The 24,415-nt window shown below is 39.6% G+C and overlaps 1 protein-coding gene across 6 annotated transcripts in view; it reads left to right on the top strand.

The window, feature by feature from the left end:
* The window catches only part of pparab (peroxisome proliferator-activated receptor alpha b), a 184,005-nt gene that overhangs the window by 45,019 nt on the left and 114,571 nt on the right, over positions 1 to 24,415 (top strand). For 3 of the 6 annotated variants that reach the window (XM_057836788.1, XM_057836792.1, XM_057836790.1), the window contains 2 exons: positions 1,320 to 1,463; positions 12,919 to 12,985. The gene's annotated coding sequence lies outside the window, so the exon portion shown is untranslated. Of the gene's footprint in view, positions 1 to 259; positions 1,150 to 1,319; positions 1,464 to 12,918; positions 12,986 to 23,370; positions 23,469 to 24,415 lie in introns of those variants that run through there. The other 3 variants (XM_057836787.1, XM_057836789.1, XM_057836786.1) reach the window with 3 other exon arrangements.

Here is a 24,415-nt window from a genome sequence, read left to right on the forward strand (position 1 = left end):
CTGCGCAGCTCCTGGAGGCGTGTCGATGGTCCCTCTCCACAGTCTTTCTCTCTCTCTCTCGCTCTCTTCTAGCCTCACTCTCTCCTTCGTCCTCCTGGCCGCACCTCCTATTTCATCACCAGTCTCCTCCTCCTCCCTCTTTCCCTCTCTCTGTCACGCTCTCTCTCTCACTGGGGCTTCTTTTGCGCTCTGTTTCGCTCGCGCCTCTCTTTTTGCTCCAGCCTCACGCAAGGGGGAGACTTGGAGGGGGAGGGAAAGAGAGAGAGAGAGAGAGGCGGCGGGGGGGTATAGTCTGCTGCTATTTCTACAGTCCGGGCCTCCCCGCCGCCGTCGCCCGCCCTTCCACAGACTGAGTTTTTTTCCCCTCCACTCGCCACTCATTTGGATTTTAACCCTCTGCCTCCAACTTGCAGCTCTTGCAAAAAAGCTGGCAACAAGTTGCTCCTCCAAGAGGCCTATTTCGATGACTTTTTTTTTTGGCATGCTCATTTTTTTCCCTCCCCTCCCGCGCTTTTGGATTTCGGAGCTTCCAAGTATGCATTTTTCGATATTTTATTTGCCAAAAAAAGGCAATTTTTTTTGTATATTTTCTTGATCTTTTGAGAGGATTCGGAATGAAACGGAGGATTTTCGCCACCGCCATTGTCGGCCGAACGGGGGGTATAACCTGCACGCTGACCCGATGACCACGATGGGCGACGGCGGCGCGGGAGCGCGGGGCGAGATTTGACGGGATCCGACATTTTTTCCCATCTCCTTCCTTCTCGGTTCTCCGGTCCTTCGGCTTCGTGCTCTCTCCTCCTTTTATGCGCGGCGCAACTCCAAACATGCAGTCAGATGAGCGGCTTTGGGCCGAGCCGAGAGCCGCCAGAGAGCTTTTCTGGGACGGCTGCCAAGTGCAGACAAAAGAAGCCAAAAAGCGATGAGGGATTGAAAACGTTAGTAATTGTGCATTTATTTTTTGGGAATAGGGGGATTTTCTTGCATCAGATCGCCTTCCTCACATGTTGTGTCCACTTTCTGCACTAGTAGTACTAATGTGTGTGTGAGTGTGTGTGTGTGTGGTTAGATTTAGCAGGCCAAGCAGCAGCTTTGAATACTTTTCTCATTGCTCAAGAGGTGAAGGCATCTCGGCGGAAACTAAAAAGAGTACGAGTACATAAATTGTTTAATTTTTCTGAAGTCACCCCGTAAGACCGAATCGAATCAGACCGGGTCAAGCCGCGTTCCATTTTCCATACATTCAACACTCCGTTTTTATTTGCTAACATTCCTCATGCGCACTGGCACAGCAGCCTCATGGCCTCCCATTGTTTCAGACCCGACTTGAACTCCGGTCAGAGTCCAAGCCCGAAGCTGAGATTGCGGGCCCGAATCGTAAGCTGGGAGAAGCGGAGGAGGACGGGAGGGTGCCGCAGGTTCGCTGGAAAAGTGTCGCCGAATTCCCCATCCCTGGAAGAAAGGTGAGTAACATGGACTTAAAGGTTTCGAGTGCGATCTTAACAGTCAGGAACATTTGGTACGTCAGCGCGCTTTTGTTTCCGTAACTTTTCAAACACATCAGTGCCTAAGGAGCATTTGTAAGAAGGCCTGGCTCCTGGACCTTTTTCATGCGAGTGATACGAGACAGGGGCGAAAGGCATACGTGGCGCACCCGTTAGTGCTAAAACGATGACCTGCTTGTCGTTGCATGGCGCGGCCTTCATGCCGAAGTGGCACGCACATGGCACTTGTGTATTTATTTATTTTTTTCTCCTGTAGACGTGTACCATCTAGTCCCATGCAGCCCAAACTACAAGTTCTGACAGAATATATAGCAAAATATTCACATGATTATTATAATTTTTTTCTAAATCTTTTTTTCATTAGGAGGGGTTGTTAGCTTATTTAACTAGGTTGTTTTGTTCAAGTATTGGGTTACTTTTAAACAGTGAATGAGAAGTGTAATATAAGCCGGAAAGGAAAGTTGGAAAAAGCAGCCTGCCGAACTTGAACTTGAACTTGAAATAGTCTGTGACTTTGAACTTGAGCATGAACTTGGAGTGGAAAGTGTGTTCAATGTTAAGGTTTTTTTTTTTTTTTTTTTTTTTTTTTTTTTTTTACAACAACGTGCCAGTTAGTATGATTTGCACAAAGCAAGCAAAAAGAGAAGTGAAAAAAATATTCTAGCACTAAAATTAAAAGCGAAAGGAAAAATAAGCAATGTGATATTTTGTAGTTTAACTTTGGTTCACAAGTGGTTTTAGTGATTAGAATTGCCTTACTAAATACTTGTTGTAGAAAATATTTACGAACCCGTTTCATTAAAATCTGGCTTTAACCTTACCCCGTTAACCCCAAAATACAGTAGAGTACAATACTTTCAGCAAAATAGGTGTGTAAATGCGTTTTAATTATTTTTTTTCTGTACTTTTAAATATTTTGGCTTATTCTCTGAGTTAGTAAGTGAATTAATTAAAGAAAAAAAAATAATAATTGAATCCCATTAATATGATAAAATAAATTTACCATTAGATGTGAAGCATAAGATATTCATTGGTTCGCTAACAAACAAGTAAAACAAGATAGTGTTTAGAAAATAAATTTAAAAAAGACATAACCTTAAATTAATCAATAGATCGTTTGCGACATGCCTTTGTGCATGTGTGTATGTGACTACTAAGCGCGTCCACAGAGTTGCCTACATTTTTGGTTCTTCTGTTCTCTGACACTTTTGAAATTGATTGAGGTCTAATACAGGAGCTGTAGTGAAACCATAACGCTCCGTTTCGATTGACAGCGTCATTCAAGCACCCGTAAATGACCTCGACTTCATTTAAGCAGGTGTGAATGCTGTCAATCAGAATTGAGGTGTCTTTTAAACAGCCGACTTTTAGATGCAGCTCATGTATTGGACTCATTAGATTGTGTGCTTGATGAAGTGGAATGGGGCCTCCTCGTACTGGCTCGTCAGTGCAATGCCGTGTTAGTATGGTTTTAGTAGGAGTACATACAAGTATGGTAAAAGCTGACTTTTTGGCTGGAGTTATTGAAGATTTTTTCACTGTATTTGTAAGATTATTTTGCAATATTCTGATAACTTTAGATTTTAGTGAGGCATGGCCACCATATTTTTCAATAATATTGCAGAAGAGCTTGTGTCATTGATGAAAAATAGTGTTATTGTTCATTTGCAAGAATATCTTACCAACTAAATTTTGTTGACAGAAACCAAAATGTTTTGTTAATTAATTTCATATTTCTTTTAGTGTTATAAAAAGCCACATGTCAACTATATTTGTAAAATTTAGTATGACAGCATTTTTCAATTTATTTTGAGTGTGATGAAAAATTGTTCTAGGATTCATTATAATATGTGGCTCTACTTTTCTTGATCGCTATTTTCTCTTGATCGCTATCTTATTACTACGTATTTTCGTAGTTTTCATGTTTAACTTGTTGCCTGCCATCCATAACAATAGAGATCTTGTTCAATTAAACTGGGAAGACAAGCAGTGATTGCGCATGTTTCTGTGCCATTGACGTCACTAGACGTCCAATCCTCTCCCAGTCGAAATAGATTGAATGTGTTGCACTGTCAATGGCAGCCAATGAGTTACCATTTGCTTACACTTTTACAAGTAGTGATGCTCTCGTGGCTGCAAAATATTAATGTTCACAATATGATGTCATACACTCTTGACTTTATTTTTGAAAGGTGGTGGGAATCACTCAAGTAAAGAAAAAAAAAACCCAAAAAAACAAACATAAACCAGTAGTTCTTAACCTAGGTTTGATCGAACCTCAGGGAGTAAGTCTAAGGCGGGGGTCCGCAAGCCACGGCTGTAGAGCGGCTTGCGGCTCTTTAGCACAGCTTGTGGCTCCCTGGAGCTTTTTCAAAAATGTTTGAAAATGGAAAAACGGGGGTGAAGGGTAATATATATTTAATTTTAATATGGTTTCTGTAGGAGGACAAACATGACACAAATATTCTTCTAATTCATTAATATTGTAATGAAGGTAAACTTGAGGCGGCATAATACAACAGAGTAGCAACATGGTGCGTCGTTCTCTATGGGATGCAATGCAGGGAAAATAAACATTAAATTGTAGCCAACTTAGTCATTTTGATAGTAGGCTAATATAGATAAGTACAGTATGTGTGCGGCTCCAAACATATTTTTTTCTGTTTGATTTTTGGTCCAAAATGGCTCTTTCAACATTTAGGGTTTCCGACCCCTGGTCTAAGGGGTTCGGCGAAAGCCCAATTTTCATACACTTACCAAAGTCAAAGTGTCATTTCTTGGTTTTGGACTGGTTTTCTGCTAATTTACACGCTTTATTCCATTTCTTTCAACTGCTAGTCCTGTATCTAATGGGGGGAGAAACTGGTTTGCTCAGTGGAAGGTTGACTAGCACTTGGTATGTGGACATATAAGAGACCTGCAGGCAGCATAGACTGTATGGATAATGGGGGAAAAAATACTTAATTTTTCAATCATTCAGACATTTTTTTACCCGATTAGGTCAGGTCGCGGGGGCTGGAGCTTCAGCAGAGAAGCCCAGGTCGTGACCATAGGTGACGGTACGAATGTAGATCGACCAGCAAATGTTATGCCATGAAAATATTATGCCATGTGACAATAATATGAGAATATAGAGATGAAAAAGAAATACAGGTACATTTTAAATCAGTTTTGTTTCATTTTCAAACATGAAAATGAAACGCAAAAGCCAAAATTATTTGTAGTAAATTTGACATTTGAAGGAACTTGAATGGGAATTCACTTAAATATTAGCTTGGCTTAGCTATATCTGTTTTGAATTTTAAAAAAAAAAATGTTTTTTTTTTATTAACTTGAAAAGGGTTCAGTGAATGCACATGTGAAACTAGAAACTGCAATTTCTAGAGAAATTACTCTGGGTCTTCGCTGTGTGGCTATACAGATCTTAGCCCCGCCCAGGGCTATCAATAGAATGGACAAACATTCCCGTCAATGTCATTAAACAAAATAAATGCCATTAGAAATGAATGGGAAATTTGGACGTCCATGACCGTCAATGGCAGCGCCCTCCGTAAGCGTCACTGGAATTGTGTGTGTGTGTGGGGGGGGGGGGATAACTGTAGCAAGGTCAAGAACCAGTGCCCTAAACCTTAAGCGGAAAAAACATTTCTTGTTGCGTCTAATATTTTTTTTCTCCGGGAAAAAAAGACTCAAGATGACAATCCAGTGAACGTGTCTCATACTCAAATTGCAGGAAAAAAAAAAAAACTTTAAAATATCTAGTAAGGAAATCTCGTGGCCCCCAAATGTGTTACACAGAGGCGTCAAAATGACTCTGTAGCAAAAACAAGCAGCCCTTACCTTCTTTCTGCGTCTAAGCACAGAGGTCATTAAGTCCATCACGCTGTCGACTGATGCGGACTGGGGCCCCTTCGTTTTTTTTTTTTTTTCTTCCCTGTCTGTGTTAATCTGAATGTCAGCTGGGATGTGGTCACACGTGAATTTAACCACCGAAACCACAGCAACATGATGTCATGGTGACATCATGCTTAGCTGAAAAGAGACCTTTCACATGGATGGAGGGGCCCTCAATGGCCGCTTTACACAGCTGGAGCTTGGCCAGCTAACATTCAAGCATATTTGTCAAATTATATTTATTATTACCTTTGTGTGCTGGGTGACCATGAATGTCAGTAATTGTGCGTTTGTAAAAGAGAGATTCTTTAGTCCGCACTGTACGCGTGTCTCACAGTGCTCTATCTGCCTGGCAACAGCAATGTCCAGATAACACCGAGTGGCGCCCACTCCGCTTTTCCATTGCTCCTATATTTCTACAGCTTTTGGCTCTCGCTGTTGCCAAGGTAATTTTTGGATCCTGCAGAAGTGTTGAGTCAGCCAAAATTCTTTCACTCAGAGATATGCTTGCAAGCTATGTGGGGCTTCTCCAATAAAAGTACCAAAAAAATATGCAAACGTTGCAGAATTATCTTTTCACCTTGCAAAGAACTAAATCTAGATCAATGGATTCGTAAGCCCTCTGCTATTGTGGACTGGAAATATCTAATTATCCTTGCCAACCTAAGCAGAGGATGGTTTCTGCTTCGGTGTATGTTTGTCACAATTGGCAGATGTTAAAACTTTAGTGACCTTCACCTTCAGTGAGTTTTGTGGAAATTGGAGGTAAAATAAAATCGACAGTTTACATGGCAACACCATGAAGGTTGCCTAAAAATGTGCTCAAGGTGAAATCGTGGTGTTACTTTTTTTTGTTCACTGGTTAAAAAAACACATTTTTTAAAAGTCACATGATAGTCAAAACAACCAATTGCAGCAAGTAAGTTTCGAAAGTATTGTGTTGTAAAAATATGTAATTACCCTTGCTAACCTAAGAGAATGTTTTCGCCTTCGGTGATGTGAATTACCAGCAGGACAAAAACTTACCTTCAAGACCGTTTCTATGTAAAATACATTGAAAAGGAAGGCAATTGGATTTGAACTCAGGGAAATTTTATATTTTTTACCATTAAATCGATCACCGTCACTAGATTTCCTTGCAAAATTCTGGAAGGATGCATGTGTGATACATCAGTGGAAAGTCTGGGGGATCTCTGGGGTAAGAAAAATTTTTGGGATTTAAAAAAAATAAATAAATAAACAGAAAAAAATTAAACAGTAACACCCCAACTGGAGGTGAGAGTATGAAAGAGCATAATGAAAGAGGCCATGATTTTAATGAGATATTATCTCGTAGTTACCTTGTTTCGATCCAAAAACTCCATGTATTATGTATCACCGAGTGTCAAGACACAGCTGTGAATGGCCACAGCCGGATTTTGGGGGGATTTCATGGGTGAAAAAATTTTTTTCCCTTTTTTTTTCTTTGTTTGGATCGATTATTTATCATCTAACATATCAGAGAAAATGCGACACTAACAAAAAAATACAATTAAGCAATAGTTAAGAGGTAGATATCCGTGACTTTGTGGCTAGGTTGAAACAAAGCGGTTGCACAACGTCTGTGAACAGGGGTCTCCAAACGGACAAATTAAAAATAGTTCAGGGGCTTAATGCACAATGAATCTGCTATGAGACATATTGTTCTATCAAACACAATAGTTCTAGCCTAAAATACAGCACTTTATTTTAAAGAGGTGTGCGAGAGCAGAAACTGCTGTTTCAGTCTTGTCTGTGATTTCCGCCGTATATTTTTTAACACGACATAATTTGTACTGTCCGTGTGCATAGCAACAGTGTGTTTTTAGCCTTGAAATGTGCTCAAGGCGAAATCATAGTGTTACCTTTTCTGTCTACTTTCTTAAAATATTTGTTTACCAGCAACGCTATCGTCAGAGCAACACATGAAAGCCAGCATCGCACATATTTTGTAATGAATATGCCATTAGAATGCTTTAACCTTGAGTGTATGGCTAGCTCCAGCAGACTAAAAAGCTACCTTTAAAGACTATACTTTTTTTTTTTTTTTTTTAAATACTTGATGAAGGAAAATGGAGATTTAAGTTCCAAAAATGTTACATTTATGACATAATTACTAGAAGTGACAAAATATCAAAACGGTGATATATCATGATACTAAATCCTAAAAGGTTGTCAATATGCTCATGCCAAGAATCGAGATATCGTTTTAAAAGGGTATCAATGTTTAAGAAACAAATAAGGAACCAACAAGTCATTACCAAAATCCTCCACTATAATAGTATCTCAGTTAACTCTGTGGCTGCCATTGACGGCGCTCTATGCCCAATCCATTACGACTGGGAAGGGCGAATGAATGTCCATTTCGAAATCAGAGCATTCACAGTAAACTTTTTCTGATTTTCGGAGCATTTACAGGTCACTTCCTATTGAGTTTGAGTCACTGCCTATTCATTTGGGAGATTCCCGGGTCACTTCCTGCTCTTAAACCCAAAATTTAACAGGAAGTGACCCATAAAATGCCCCAAAACCAATTGGAAATGACTGAAAATCAACAGGTAATGAATGACCTGAAATGGCCCAAAATTTCCGTTGCCAGGCATTAGCAGCCACTAACAGCCATAGAAGTGGGAGGAGCCCGTTTGAAGTGGGAGGGGTTTATCCGCTGCCACCCTCCTAGTGCAAATGAATTGGACGTCTCCTAGTGATACTTACAGCAGAAGGATGAAGATGGCTTGTTTTTTTTTTGTTTACTAGTTGTTTTGTAGAATGTCCTACAATGATTCTGATATCGTGAGAGCATCGTTATCTTGAGCTTTGTATCGCAAATCATATCGTATCGTGAGGTACCAAGAGGTTCCCACCTCTAATATTTACAGATGACTATTACTTTGCCGATTTGAATGGTTCTATTGTCGTTTCGGCCACTTACATTAAAACGGTGTGGTTGTAGCCTTAGAATTAGCTATAATGGGGATGTTACCATTTCCATCAATTTGATTTGGGGAAAAAAATGTTTGCAAGTACAATATGTCATAGTCAAAATAACAATAGTTGAATAAGTGTTTATATTTACTGAATTGCTCAGCAGAGTTGGAAACCCTCTGCTGAGTGCTTTTGATGACTGTTGTTGCTTACTCCTTGAAAAGAGTAATAGACTGATAATTGAAGTGCAAGCCTTCTGTTTGCTGTACTCACTATATGTAGCTTTAGTGCTGCACATACAGTACATACCCAGAGTTCTTGAGTCGAAAGCATGCAAACAACAGACACACGCTCACGGATGCACACACTCGTGCGCGCAGTACACAGAGTGCATTGAGTGCATTGAGCTATGGACATGAATCTGTCTCCATGGGCCGCGGGAGTTGGGTTACTCATGAGTCTATAAACATGTGCTGGCGGCGCTCCAAGGCGCTGAACTGTAATTATAAACGTTCCAAACAGTATATAAAAGAGCCTCCGCACCAAGGCCGTGCCCCGCGCCGCAATTAGCGTCCCTGTACGGAATTAACACCTCCTCAGAGAAGGCCTCTAATTGGCAGTGTCCTCCATGGAGGGCTTCAAGTGTACCATCTCTCCGTCGCGGTCCTTCACATACACATGTCAAAATTACAACTGGAATTTACTGTGCCACATGTACCACCTGGACTACCCACGTGTAGCCGTAATAAAAATTCAATAATAAAATTTTAATATTTTAGATAATGTATTAACTTACCAACAGATGAACTACCACCCATAAATCAAATAAAGGTAGGGAGCAGTTTATGGCATTTTAAGTGCAAAAAGTGCAGTGCCTAATACTGCACACTTATGACTCTTGTGAAGATAACAGTACAGTGGTACCTCTACATACGAAATTAATTCGTTCCAGGACCTTGTTTGTAAGTCAATATGATCGTATGTCGAGCAGGATTTTCCCATAAGAATACGTTATAATTACATTAATTCGTTCCACAGGCCAAAAACCTACGCTAAATCCTTCGTAAATACTGCTGTTACTATTGCAAATAGCAATTACAAAGAGCTAAACAAATAAATTATGAATAAAAATCTGAATAATAATAAAATAATAATAGTAATAATAATAATTATACCTGTAACATTGGAACGAATCGTGTTCTAATCTGGCGGACATTTTTTTGCTGTACCTGAACGCACCACGGGATTTACGTGACGGTGAGCAAGAGAGCGCGGTTCTATTTTACTTTCTGTTTTGATGCTATTGACACCAGCATCAGACACTAGGTGGTGTTGCACAAGTTGATGGAATAAATTAGAAACCTGACAAAGCAGACAATTTCTTTGTCGATGTGACCACAATAAGAATTGTCACCTTAAGCGAACAGAGGAGGACTGCCGGCCGAGATCAACATTCTACGGCCCTGTTCATGGATGCACACACCATGCCTACATTTTGCTATCATTTACATCTTCATTTCAATGGTAAGCGTCACCTTTTCTTTTTTTTCTACATCTGCACTAACCTTTTTGGATCCAAGACCTTTTGGTCTTGATTTCTCTCACAAGAAATGCGTCCGTCTTGTGGGAAAACAAAGAAACTGCGGTGCTGTCATAGATCGTCGTATTTAGAGAATGTTGTCGGATGTAGAAACAACCATTTGTTTCGAGTCAAATTTTACGTCGGCTGTCAAAGCGATCGTATCTCAAGGTACCACTGTATTGAGAATGGATGGTTGAATGGTTTTTGTTTCGTTGATTCCAAGGCTTTCTGAAACCAAATTTCTCCAAGTCCCTATTTTTTAATGCTTGTCTTCTCAAGTCGACTTTCAATTTTGTTGACTAATGAAGTATCCTCTCAACAAAAATTGGCTTTCATGTGCGACATTTATAGGTAGATAATTGTGGATTATAACTACAGGTTGAATAACAGAATATTTTTGAAAACATTTGTCATAGAACCATGAGCCCAACGGAAGACCAAGTGAGTTGGTTAGCTCTTTTTTGTACACCAAAGGATAGCAGATTATTGAGCTATATAGCGAGTGATTTAATCGAAAATACTGTATATCGTTATTTTTTAGCATAATAAAACACAGTTCATTAGCGGGATAATCCTATCCAAATGTGAGGTACTTGGTTGGCTTGTTTAGTAGTTAACAGGATGCAGCAGATAATACATGACTAACTGATTAGCTAGGTCGTATGCTGAAGGACGTATTTGTTAATAGACATACATTGATACCTCGACATATGATCGCTTCGACGCACGATCTTTTCGACATAAACGTAAAATTTGAATCGCCATTTGTTTCTACATCCGACGATATGCTCGAAATAAGACGACATGACAACACCGCAGAGGGACGCACGGCGGATTTTCTTGTGAGAGAAATCAACACCGGTTTCAAAAAGGTTGGTACAGGTAGTGAAACAAGGAAAAAGGTGACAGTTACCATTGAAAGGAAGATGCAAATGATAGAAAAATATGAGCGTGGGGTGCGCATCCGTGAACTGGCTCAACAATGCAGCCGTTGAATGTCTACGATCTCCACGGTCCTCCTCCGACCACCGTTTGCCAGTCTTTATAAGTTAAGGTCACAATTATTATTGTAGTAAGTTACATCGCCAAAGAAATCGCCAGCTTCGTCAGGTTTTTATCATTAATTTCAGAACTCGTCCAACACAAAACGCCTACTGTCCGCCGCAGTTGACTTGTGTTCTCAACAAAACATTCAAAGTGAAAGTAAACTCTCAACCGCACCGCTCCCCCTCTCTGTCACGTCAGCCATGTGGTGCGTTCAGGTACAGCAAAAAACATCCGCCACATTAGATCCCGATTCGTTACATCATTACAAGAATTATTAGTATTATTATTAGGCGTCTGACAAAATATCGAAATGGTGATATATCGTGATACTTTGTTTCCCAAAAGGTTATCGATATGCTCCTGCCAAGAATCGAGATATGGCAGAAAACATTCAGGTGAGTTGAAGTTCCGCTCTGAGACCCCCAATTTGGCCAACTTTCAAAATTGTCCGATGTGCATGTGTGATACATTATTGGAAAGCTTAAAATCTCAACTTTCTTGGGGAAGAAAAATTTTGAACCGGAGGGCTTTTTTTAAAAATGTTTTTTAAACAGCAAAACCCTAACTGGAGGCGAGAGCACGCGAGAGCAGGATTAAAGACGCCACTATTTTAACGAGATATTATCGCGTACCTACCTTGTTTCGATCCAAAAAATCCATGTAGCATGTATCACCGAGTGTCAAGACACAGCTGTGAAGGGCCACAGCCAGATTTATGGGGGATTTTATGGGTGAAACATGTTGATATAACAAGGGTCGTGATGCAGAAATCGCAGACAACAAGGAGTGGTTGAGATTTTCTTTTTCATATAGTCACCCTTTTAAACGTTATTTTTCGATTTTTCTTTGTTTGGATCGATTATTTATCATCTAACATATCGGGGAAAATGCGACCGTAAAAAAAAAATACAATTAAGTGATAGTTTTGAGGTAGATATCCGTGACTTTTTTACAGACGCCAAATTTTTCATTGTGACGTAATTTGTTTAAAAGTTTAAAATACGTGAGCGAATAATTTTTTAAAGTCATTTTGTTTTTTTAAACTAACTATTAGACATCAATTAATGATTCTAAGCTAAAAATGACAAACATTTTGAATAATAAATATAATTACTTACCTTCTTTTTATGTCTAGGTTGAAACAAAAGCGGTTGCGCGACGTCTGTAAACGGGGGTTTTCAGGGTAAAACGGAAAAATTTAAAATAGTTCGGGGGCTTAATGCGCCATGAATCAGCTATGGCAGCATATAGACATATTGTTCTATCAAACACAACAGTTGTTTTGGCTTAAAATACTGCAGTTTCTTTTAAAGAGGAGTGCAAGAGCAGAAACTGCTTTTTCAGTCTTGTCTGTGTTTCCGCCTTATCGTTTTAAAAAGGTGTCAGTGTCTAAAAAAAAATAAAAAATGAAAAGGAACAAACCAAAATCTACCACCATAATAGTGTCAGTTAACACTAAGGCTGCATTAATGGTGCTCGACGCCCAATCCATTTAGACTAGGAATGTTCGTTGATTCGAAACCAGCGCATTCACAGTCATTTTGGGATCTTAGGGCAAATACATCTCATTTCCTGTTTAGTGTGAGTAACTGCCTATTCATTTGGGTGATTCCCAGGTCACTTCCTGTTCTGTAACTCAAAATAAACAGGAAGTGACCAATAAAATACCCCCAAATCAACAGGAAGTGATGTATTCGTATGGGAAAATCCTGCTCGGCATACGACTATTTCGACTTACAAACAAGGTCCTGGAACGAATTAACTTCGTATGTCGAGGTACCACTGTAATTCCTTTGTCTGGCTGAGGAGACTCACAGATCAGGTTTCCCTTTTTCGAACTGCACTACGCTCTTCGTGTTTCCACGCTTGACAGGCAAAATATCAAACTTACTGCTTAAATTGTCTTTTCTGAGCTGCCATAGCTCAATCTCTCTTCTTCTCTTTCAGGAGCCCGAGTTCGAATGTCGTTGTGAGGCTCAATGCTGTGAAGTCAGGCACTGACGCACCTTCCGTCGTAAGTACACATAGATGACTTATCACCACCTGTTGTGAAACTGAAGTCTGTCTGTTACACACAAAGAACCTCATCTTTAACATGAAATAACACTTGAGCTTCACCCCTAATTGGCCACTAGGCACAGCCCGCCTCAACTGTAGAGCTGTCCCGACTAGTCAACGTTGTCGATGTCATCGATGACGTAAATACGTCGACGGGTAATGACGGGTTAAAAAAAAAAAAATTACATACGGATAAAGTTTAGAATGGCGGACGCTCGCGATAGAGCGGCGAAAGCGGCATAAAGCAAAAAAGCGGACCATAATGGCCAGAGCCTGGAATTATTTCAAGGAAAATATGGAGGATGCCATGGTGTGTACTCTTTGTCAAGCTGAGCTCGCATACCACGGTAGCATGTCGGCTTTGAAGCGACACGCGACACTTGAAGCGCCGTCACCCCGGTGTAAGTTTGAAAGACGACAAAACAACAAGCTAGCGGATCGTAAGTCCATACAACTTTCTAACGATTTTTTAAATTAAAGTTGTCTTTATGTGTGCTGTATTAACGTGCATCATTAAGTTTTTTTCCTCCACGTACTTCACGTTTTTAATCTACTCTGCTGCTGCTCCCATAGCTGTAGATCTCGACATCTCTGTGCACGGCATGCAGGTTGTATTTATTAGGATCATGGAAGCTTCCACTTGGGGGAAAAAAATAATAATAATAAATAAATAAATATATATATATGGTGGAAAACACTCAGGTGACTTGAAGTTCCGCTCTGAGACCCCCAATTTGGCCAAATTTAAAAATTGTCCGATATGCATGTGTGATACACCATTGGAAAGATTAAAATCTCAATTTTCTGGAGGAAGACAATTTTTGAACAGGAGGGCATTTAAAAAAATAAAAAATAAATAAACAGCAAAACCCTATTTGGAGGTGAGAGCACACGGGAGCAAAATTACAGACGCCATGACTTTAACGAGATTTTAACACGTACTTAACTCTTTTCGATCCAAAAACTCCACGTAGCATGTATCACTGAGTGTCAAGGCACAGCTGTGAATGGCCACAGCCGGATTTTGGGGGGATTTTATGGATTCGTACAGGAGGGGATTTAAAAAAAATAATAAAATTTTAAACAGCAAAACCTTAACTTGAGGGGAGAGCATGAAAGAGCATAACTAAAGATGCAATGATTTTAACGAGATATTTTCGCGTAGTTATCTTGTTTCGATCCTAAAACTCCACGTAGCATGTGTCACCGAGTGTCAAGGCACAGCTGTGAATGGCCACAGCCGGATTTTTGGGGGAGTTTATGGGTGAAACATGGTAATATAGCAAGGGTTGCGATGCAGAAAGTGCAGACATCAAGGAGTGGTCGAGATTTTCTTTCATATATTTACCCTTTTAAACGTTTTTTTTAATTTATTTATTTATTTTTTATCTTTGTTTGGATCGATTATATATCATCTAACATATTGGGGAAAATGCGACAGTAACAAAAAAAAGAAAAAAAATTAATCAATAGTTATGAGGTAGATATCCATGACTTTCTTACAGACACCATTTTTTTCATTGTGACCTCATTTGTTTAAAAGTTTAAAATATGCAAGTGAATATTTTTGTAAAGTCTTTTTTTTTTTTTAAGAAATATTTGACATCAATCAATGATTCTAAGCTAAAAATGACAGACATTTTGAATAATAAATATAATTAATTACCTTAGTTTTATGGCTGGTTTGAAACAAAAGCGGTTGCGCGACGTCTGTAAATGGGGGTTTCCAGGGTAAAACGGACATTAACAATAGTTCGGGGGCTTAATGCGCCATGAATCTGCTATGTGCTATGGCAGCATATAGACATATTGTTCTATCAAACACAACAGTTCTTTGGGCTTAAAATACAGCAGTTTATTTTAAAGAGGGGCGCAAGAGCAGAAACTGCTTTTTCAGCCTTGTCTGCGTTTTCCGCCATATACATAATATAATAAAAATATATATGGAAACACAGCACTGGCCTGCTTACTATAATCCATGACTATCCATGACTCCACTAATGTTAGTTACTTTATATTATAAAGTATCATTGTGTATATACATATAGTAGTATACTATAAAATGAATCTATTAAGTTTTTGTTACTATGACTGTGTGCCTTTCTTTCAAAATAATTGTGGTAATATTTCATTATGCCCTCTGCTTGATCTATTTTCAGGTTAAAACAAACTCCCCAAAAATGCGGAATGCACACCAGAAAGAGCATCTGAACTCACACAAAGTATTCTGAAAATGACTGTCCGGGACATGAGGCCCATTCATTTTAACATTTAGAACAATATAGACATACTACAAAAAGAGTTCTGACTCGTGTTAAAAAGGCAAAGTCACTGTGTTTCCGTTTACAAATTTTTTTTGCACTGGTTAATGCCAGCAGCATTTGACCTCATTATTTATGATTTATTATTGATATTTGTTCATCATTTATACGTTAATAAAGAATTTTAAGTGTTCCAAAATGTTTTTCTGTAAATTAATAAGCTTCAACAAAAAAATCATTATTAAATTAGTAAAAAAAAATATATATATATATATACATATATATACATATATATATATATATATATATATATATATATATATATATTAGATTACTCGACCAATCGTAAAAATAGTCGGCTGACTAATCGGGAGTAAATTAGTCGTTAGGGACAGCCCTACTCGACTGTGTTAGAAAATGGTTTCCACGCTCTTGCCTTCCAGCGGCACCATCTTGTATGGCACTGCCAAACTAGACAGAGAGTGTGAGAATATAAGAAAAAATGGCCCTTTTCTTTAAACAACTGTGCCTATATATTACCTTTATCCTTAGCATTACCTTCCGTTTCTGCTTAAACTACACTCAAATGCCTGTCAGTGTACCTGTCTCCACCTGAACCGCAGCCCCCTCCGTCAGCTGGAGCCTCAGTTCTTGCCGTGCACTCGCTAACCTCGGGCTCCGCCCCTCAGCTTCCAGCAAGCTTGGCTTAAGTGCCAGGCATTTGATTACATGTGCAGATGTTACTCGGGTCCTCCCAACTTCTCAGCACTGCAGTGTGTCTCTTATTTAAAGAAAAAAAGTCATGCAAGTTTTTTTTTTATTTTTTTGTTTTATTGCTGATCTTTGTGTAATGTAGTAGAGAAAAGATGGCTATGAGCAAGGATTGGGCCTCTTAGAATGTATGTCTGATTATATTTTCATTTTACCTTAGTTTCTCTACATTCAGATCGTTAAGATGAGGGAATTGTTTGTTTGTGCATGTGTTTCTGCCAATATAGTGCCGAGTTTTGTTAAGTAATGACATGTGCATGTTTAAATAGCATTAAAGAAATTCATCCTTCAGTAAGAAAATTATGAACTCATTCATCACCATAATTAGCAGTAGACATAAAATCCATGTTAACCGGGATGGCTGGCATTGAATGATCGTGTCACAGTCCCATTGACGGTGATAGACACCCAGTCTATTTGGGCTGGGAGGGGCTGGCAGCGATCATTCGATCATCGCTAAATTAGTAGCATCAAACAAAATCTGTGGCAGCCAGTGACTAAATTCATGAAACAACAACAAAGCAGTTACAACAATGGAAAGGTTGTTAATTTGTTTCCTTAGTTTTATTGTTGAAAGTAAGTGCTAATATGACAAAGTTACTATTGCCCCTTTCCCACTGAAACTAGTGGGTCAACGCGCGTTTTTCCAAGTCGATGCAACCCACTAGCAATTGGCATCTGGCATCTTTCCCGTGGACCAAAAAAAAAAGCCGTGTCTTTCTTGTTCCCCATCCATCTAACCCCCCACCCCTCTTCAGCCGTGAAGTAAGGTTACGTGACGTCACCACGCTAAAATGCGCGTCGACAAATGCGACCGAATTCATTCAGTTCAAGGAAGTAAACAATGCAGAGCAAAATGTAAGCCTCTTTTCCGTTTGTATTCTCTGTTTTCATGCTTTTTACTTCCCTCAAAATGGTCGAAATGCAGCAAAGGATCAACACTCTGCATGTGCTGAGGCGACGTGAATTTTGGTTTGAAATTGAAAGGAGTCGTGTGGGGCGTTAAATGCGAGGCGACTGGTACGTTGTTATGACGCATCACGTAAGAGCCTACGTCACCATGTAGATTAGGGTGTTGACTGTTGACCCGGGTTTTGCTTTCACACTGCATGACGATCGGAGCCAGGGTGATTTTAACGCGGGTCGAGGCGGGTCGCTGCACCTTCCCACTGCGACCAAAAGCCGATTGTTAGTGGGTTGACACGGGTTTTTTGGCCAGTGGGAAAGGGGTATATGTGTCTCAATTAGTGCAGTCTAATTTATCGCGGTAACGGGCGGTAATTTTTTAAAAAATTAATCACGATAAAATATTTGCCGCATTTAACGCATGCGCGGAATGACCCGCTCATGCATTGCCTCAAACAGATTACAATGATGCCGTTTTTTGCACATTGAGAGCTAAGGGGCAGAGAAAGGCGAGTGGACACAGATGTTCATTGGACTGAGCCGTTTATTGGCATGAGCTTCGGCAACTCCTTCACAACAGACATAAGTATCATTTAGTAAAGCACAACAAAAATAATATTCCTATCTCTCATAAAAAAATAACGTTCAAAAAAACAAAAGCGCTTCAATGTGTATTAATGAGGCCCTGTTCTCACACAGTTAAACAACAATGCAGAGAACTGGCATTCCTGAACAAAATAGCTATGCAAAACACACATAAAACTTACTCAGACTTTGTTCAAACTCTATTCAAACATTTCGTTTAGCTCTCGTTTAGCTCAACAAATACACTGGATGGCAATATTTAGTCACAATATACAAACTATCAGAGGTCTCGTACTTTGTGAAGCCAGCACTCAAATGAACGTGAATCACAATAGACCCAGTCTAAAAAAAAAACAAAAAAAAACAGGGAGCTACGGAGTCAGTCGAGGGACTAAACACACTCATTGGCTTGATTTCTAAGTAATTTAAAACTCGTCATTGACACCTTGTGGTGTATTTCAATCACTACCAAAGACACTGTGGAAGAACGGCAGGTCACCGCTCGGTTACGTCAACAATGGAGAGAAATTTACAAATTTTCTTAAAACGAAAACATTAAGAGGGGTTTTAATACAAGATTACTATAACTTGTACTAACATTTATCTTTTAAGAACTACAAGTCTTTCTGTCTGTGGATCCCTTTAACAGAAAGAATGTTAATAATGTTAATGCCATCTTGTGGATTTATTTTTATAATAAACAAATACAGTACTATGTATAGTATGTTGAATGTATTTATCCGTCTTGTGTCTTATCTTTTCATTCCAACAATAATTTACAGAAAAATATGGCAAATTTTAGAGATGTTTTGAATTGCAATTAATTACGATTAATTTTTAAGCTGTGATTAACTCGATTAAAAATTTTAATCGTTTGACAGCCCTAGTCTCAATATGAAAATAGTGCATTTTTAGAGAAACACTGGTTTGTCTGTCACAGTCAATAGCAGTGAATGAGTTAAGCACAAAACTTGGAACAGCATTAAACTGCTTGAAGCATTGTATGTAGTTCAGTCACTGCAGCGAAACAACGTTCGTATCAACAACAGTAAAAAATTATCCAGACAACAGCGAAGTATCACAAAAATCTTTGCTAATGCCATCAACCAATCCAGACCTACTTTGTCTGGCCCTTCTCAGACACAATGTCTTCATTTGCGGGTCAGAAAGTCGCCTTTGGCTCTATATTGGGGCACCATGTGTGCATATTGGGTGATGCAATCTCCATATTGCATTGATGGGATTAATTATAAATGAATTTTGCGTAAGCATGGTGTTTCTGGGGCATATCTGCGAGCTCAGAACCTTCACCCTATAGCACGCAGATGGCTCGCAACATGTAACATGTAACATATCGCACCGGCTGCCTCATGGCAATGACGCACACACGAGCGTAGGCACAAGTGTGTATCGGCGTGACGCCAAGCTCAAATCAACAAGCACTGTCCTTGTCCAACGCACAGTAGGGGGATTTATGAAAATGGCTTAATCAGGGTACATTACTTTATATTGCGCTTGAGTTTGGCAGCAGGCCCGGATCCGATGGCTCCTGCCAAGCGTTCCAATAGCAGCCCTCGCTGCGGTTAACTCGAGCAGCGTTCCCAGGCCGCGTTGATGCTAACTAACCCTCAGCGCGGCTCCTTCGACAGTACGCCGTAAAGGGAACCGTAATCAGCTCTTCAAGGTTACAGACAGCCAACGATGAGAGTCTGCTCGCTTCAGCGTCGTGTCTGTCAGCTCAAGTTCATATACAGGCGGTCCGCAGCGCTATTTGACGCGCCCGCTAAATATAGCAGGCGACAGATGCAGCTCGATGGGGCACTGCCCGAGCTGACTGAGTTAGACTCCCCAGGCAACGCTGAGTGTGCAGACGTGACTACTTCATCTGATGCACCAAAGGCCACGTAGCACTCTTTATGATAGAGCAAATAATGTACTTGAAGGTTGAAAATGGCTTTTTTCTTTGTACGCCATCAAATACACTAGATTTATGTTGTTTTGCGTCTTATAAGCAACATTCATACTCTAGAATAGTTGAAAATTACCTATTGAAAATAGGTAATGCTTTCTGGAACTCAGATTGTTTCCATTGTCATATAAGTGTAAATAAGTGGACTACAGTAAGAAAAGGAACAGAACACTCAAGTCATTACATTATTTACTGCCAGATGTTTTCAAAGCAGACATTCAATATTGCATTTTGACTGAACTTTCAACAGCCACATAATAATTCTGTATAAATTGACTCTACCAAAGTCAAACTGGTGAAAAACGTACTTGACTAATACTCTCGAGCAGAGGTGGGTAGTAACGCGTTACATGTGTACTCCGTTGCATGTAAAAATGTACTTGTAAGAGTAGTTTTGCTAAGCTATACTTTTACTTGAGTAGATTTGCGAAGAAAAAAAGATACTCTACTCTGCTACTTTGGGCTACACAAGAGCTGTTACGTTTTTCCTCTTTATTCTGCATACTAGATTTTTTTTTTTTTTAAGCCAGCGATGCCAAGTAGCTGTAGTAGCTATAGTAGTAGTAAGTAGCTCTACCGATTTCACCAATGAGGCGTCGCAACAATAATCACATGACTCCATTATACCAATCAGACGCAAGCTTGCCGTTCTATCTTCATGCCAGCCTGTTGAATATTGTGGTGTCTTTAAAGCACCGTGAAAAATGAAGTATTTGATATAGAACGCTGCCCTCAACTTGACTCGAAAGTGCAGATTTTAACATCTCTCCCAGTTTTTATTTGGCACCGATTGATAACGGAAAACCGGAGATGTGATATTTATTTTCAAAGTAGTTATTATAAAGGAACTCTTCAATATTCAAACTAGCAGCTATTCTCTCCACCAGAGGGCAGTCATGCTCTTTAGACGAATAATGCTTCATTTATATATATATATATTTTTACTGTTGTCAGAATTCAGTTTTTCTTTTTTTGTATTTCTTTGGCTTAATTGTACAGTATCATTATACAGTCCCTATAGATAACTTTGTTACCATTGTTAAAAAAATAATAATAATAAATCCTACAAAAATATAAGCAGTTACTCACAATGTATTCTTTTCACCAAATACTTTATTTGTACTTGAGTACATTTTTGGATGACTACTGTTACTTTTACTTGAGTAATATTATTTTAAAGCAATGCTACTCTAACTTGAGTAAAATTTTGGGCTACTTTACCCACCTCTGCTCTGAACTAAGACACGTGTGCAGGGATTCCCCTATATTCAACAGATTGTGGCGCACCGCCACACTAAAATGAAAGCCGCCACGCCTGGCAAATGAGATGTATTTTATTTATTTATTTAAATTTAAAAAATTTTTTTAAGGCCGCTTCAAACTAGCGGCAGCCGAGTGGGAGGAGTTCAGCGGACACCTATTCATTGTGTATTGTAGCCTAATGTTCGTAACTATGCAGGCCCCCCCTTAAGAGACACAAGGGGAACGAGTAGGAAGAATGGGAGAACTAGCGAGATAGCGAGAGATAGCGGTCGCATGTTGTAGCAGCCCGCTGTTATTTTGTTATTGTTTTTCTTTATTATTGTTACCACAATAAAGTGGGTAAGCAAATACAGACTTCTCTCCTTCTTGCCCATATCCGGGGCATTACAATAATTTGGATCGGACTTTTCGGCGAAAGTGAGCGGTGGACGGCCGTCTTGGACGGAAAGCAAACTTTGACTAACTTGCGCTGAGAGACTGCGGAGAGGCGGGGCCCAAAATAAAGCCTTGCTCTATTTTCAGAGCGTTGGTCACAGTAAACGATTTATCAGTTCAAGCAGAGTAAAATGATACATATTCACGGTACAAGAACGTCGTTTCTGTGTCCATCGATTGGTAAGAAAAGGCTGTTTGTACGAGTGACGTGTGGGCGCTCCCGTCAGGGGGGACATTTCACGTGGAGTGGCTATTTTTCGGCACAACACCGGCGCGCCAACTTCAGACAATTACGGCTGACGAAACTTTGATAAATGCGCCCCCCCCACCCAAATTTCGCGAGCTCTGGGACACTCGAAAAATGACTCTCATACCTCTCCTTGCTAAGTTAATGGTACCTCGACGTGCCTTTGTGTGGAAATTTAGTTTACGAACAACGGGGAAAAAACTATTCACCTTCTCACCGAATCAAGTAAAACTCTTTACACGGCTATTAGAATTCCCCCAGTGCTCTAAATGGGTCAGTTGACAGAAGGACTGTTATTGTTGTGGTAATGTAGTACTTATGAGGGTCAAATAAAAGGAAAAAGGAGGACTACGACGGTGGTCTGCAACCCGCGGCTCTCGGGCCGCATGCGGCTCTTTAGCGATGCTTCGGAGCTTTTTTTTTTTTTTTTTAAATGGAAAAAGATGGGGGAGGGAAATATATATTTTTTGTTTTAATAGGATTTCTAGGAGGACAAACATGACACAAACATTCTTTCAATTCATTAATATTGTAATGAAGTTAAACTTGTGGTGGCATAGTACAACAGAGTAGTCACGTGGTGCGTCATTCTCTATAGGATCCACTGCAGGGAAAACAAACATTTAATCATGAAGGCTAATTACGTATTTCTATAGTAGGCTAATATAGCTAGTATCGATAATTATAAGGCTTGTAAAAGGCTTTTAATTTTTTGTGGCTCCAGACATACTGTATCAGTTTTTTTTGTGTTTTTTTGGGGGTCAAATATGGCTCTTTCAACAGTTTGGGTTGCCAACCCTGAGTCACTACGAGATGTAAGTCGTACTATTGCCACGAGAAAAAAAGTCGCATTAGTACATCGGGTAACGTAGCTGTAATCAGCTACGCATTTTACATACATGTACTGTAGCTGAGAGGTACAACATTAGCCTGGCTAATGAAATATTTCAAATATATCTTTGTTATGGTTCTTCTTGGGGGAAAAAATGAAGGAAAAAAAATTCGCTGTGGCACAACATGGTGAGGCTGTCCGACTCCGATGCAGCCCACCACCACAGCTTCAAAAAATCCTAGGGGAAACACTGCGTGTGGCAAAAAGTTGGATTCTAGTTGATTGATAGGAATACTAGCAGTGACGAATGAAATGAGATGATGAATGTGAATGTAAAATTTATCTCTGATCAGTCTGTCTTTTTGTTGGCATAACTGTCCTGAAATAGGAAATTGTGTAAACTCCTATTAGAATTGCTACAGAGCTGTAACGAACAAAGGCAGTGGCAACATGTATTCTGCCTAGCAACGAGTGGTAAAACATGAGCAATTCTGTCGTACGTGCTGCTGTACGTGCTTTTGTTTCTGAAGAAATTACAACAACAAAAAATTTAAATGACAATTTTAAGACACAAGACTTGGAAGAGTGGGCACACTACACTGTAAAAAAAACAACCTATAGAACTGTCTCGATAAAATTGTGGTAACAATTTACACCCAGTTTGTTAGTGTAAATTTTACCCAATTTACTTTTTAAAAATGGGGTAAAATTCACACTATCAAACTGAGTGTAAATTGTTACCTCAATTTTATTGAGTAAATTCGATTGGTTGTTTTTTTACAGTGTAGATTTTCCTGCCATGTTTGTATGTTTTCTTTCGTATTTGTGTCCAGTTATACTGTACATGACATTAACAAAAACAGGATTGCAAACTGTACTACACACTTCGCTTCACATGCGCTTGTTTTCATCCCGCACAAGTGCATGCTACGAGTCTTGGTGTACATGTGACTGTACACAGCGTGAGAGATGAGAAGCAGCTGCCAAGGCAGAGTGGTCTGGGTGACCCCCACTGTGTGCCCTGTCATTACAATCATCGGGCTCGTTTTTCGTCTTTTTTTTTCTCTTAAAGTTCCAAAGATGTGTCTATGGGGCCACAGAGGGACAGACGAGCTTGGTCTAATCCAGCCCTCTTCACCTGGCATGTTTATGACCCTGCTGGTCAGGAGGGTAAGCTGCTGGGGGTCAATTCATCTCAATGTTTGACAGGCTCACATTAGATGTGCATAGATGTGTACTTGCGTGTTTCTGTGCTTTATGCATGAACAGTAGAATAATTCCAATTTTCTTGCACATTTACTCAAAGCTGAATCATATTCTCTTGTGTAGGTGACTGAGAGGTCAGCTTGTCTGACTTCCGCGCGGTCCCCCTGTGGCTCACTACCCCCACGCTCCCCTGACATGTGTAACAGGACCTGTCCGTGCTGCTTCCTCATCCCTCACTCCTGTACCCCCCACCATTACCTCTTCCCCTCTGGGCTTGGTATAAATAGAAGGTCCATGTCTGCTGTCCTACTCTCAGGAGCCTGTAGAGGAGCTATGCTTTCTAAATTCTTTACCTTGTCTATCTGGATTCCTTCTGTCTGCACCAAGACACCACTAAAATTCAATTGTATTGTATATAGATACATACAGTAGTAGGCTATAAACAGACAAAACAGTCTTGGGTGTTATATTTCTTGAATGAACGACAGCACTATAATATCAACTCATTCACTGCCAAAAGCAAAATACACCTTCCGACATTAATGGTATGGTATTGATTTGAAAAGACGTTTTTGCCCTTTAACCCTTTTAAGGGCCGGGCATATTTTGATCCAATTTTGCATGTCTTAGATGTTGCCTTTATATTTCAAAGAAAAAAAAATACAATGGTCTGGTTTGATCTGTTTTTAAGGACACCATAACCTTCATGTCCTAACTGTTGTTTTCTTCACCGACCAAATCTAATCAACATTTTGGACCCAAAAAGACAAAAAAATCCCCCAAATTTGTCAAAATTTTTAATATTGATAACCTATTGACAACCAGATATGCTCGATGAACCGTTTTCAAGCTTGATAATATTTTTTCAACTTGTTAGGCTAAACATTCAACAGAAAACAATAAGACTGAAT

The sequence above is a fragment of the Corythoichthys intestinalis genome, chromosome 5 (assembly GCF_030265065.1).
Source record: "Corythoichthys intestinalis isolate RoL2023-P3 chromosome 5, ASM3026506v1, whole genome shotgun sequence".
In the NCBI taxonomy this organism is placed as follows: domain Eukaryota; kingdom Metazoa; phylum Chordata; class Actinopteri; order Syngnathiformes; family Syngnathidae; genus Corythoichthys; species Corythoichthys intestinalis.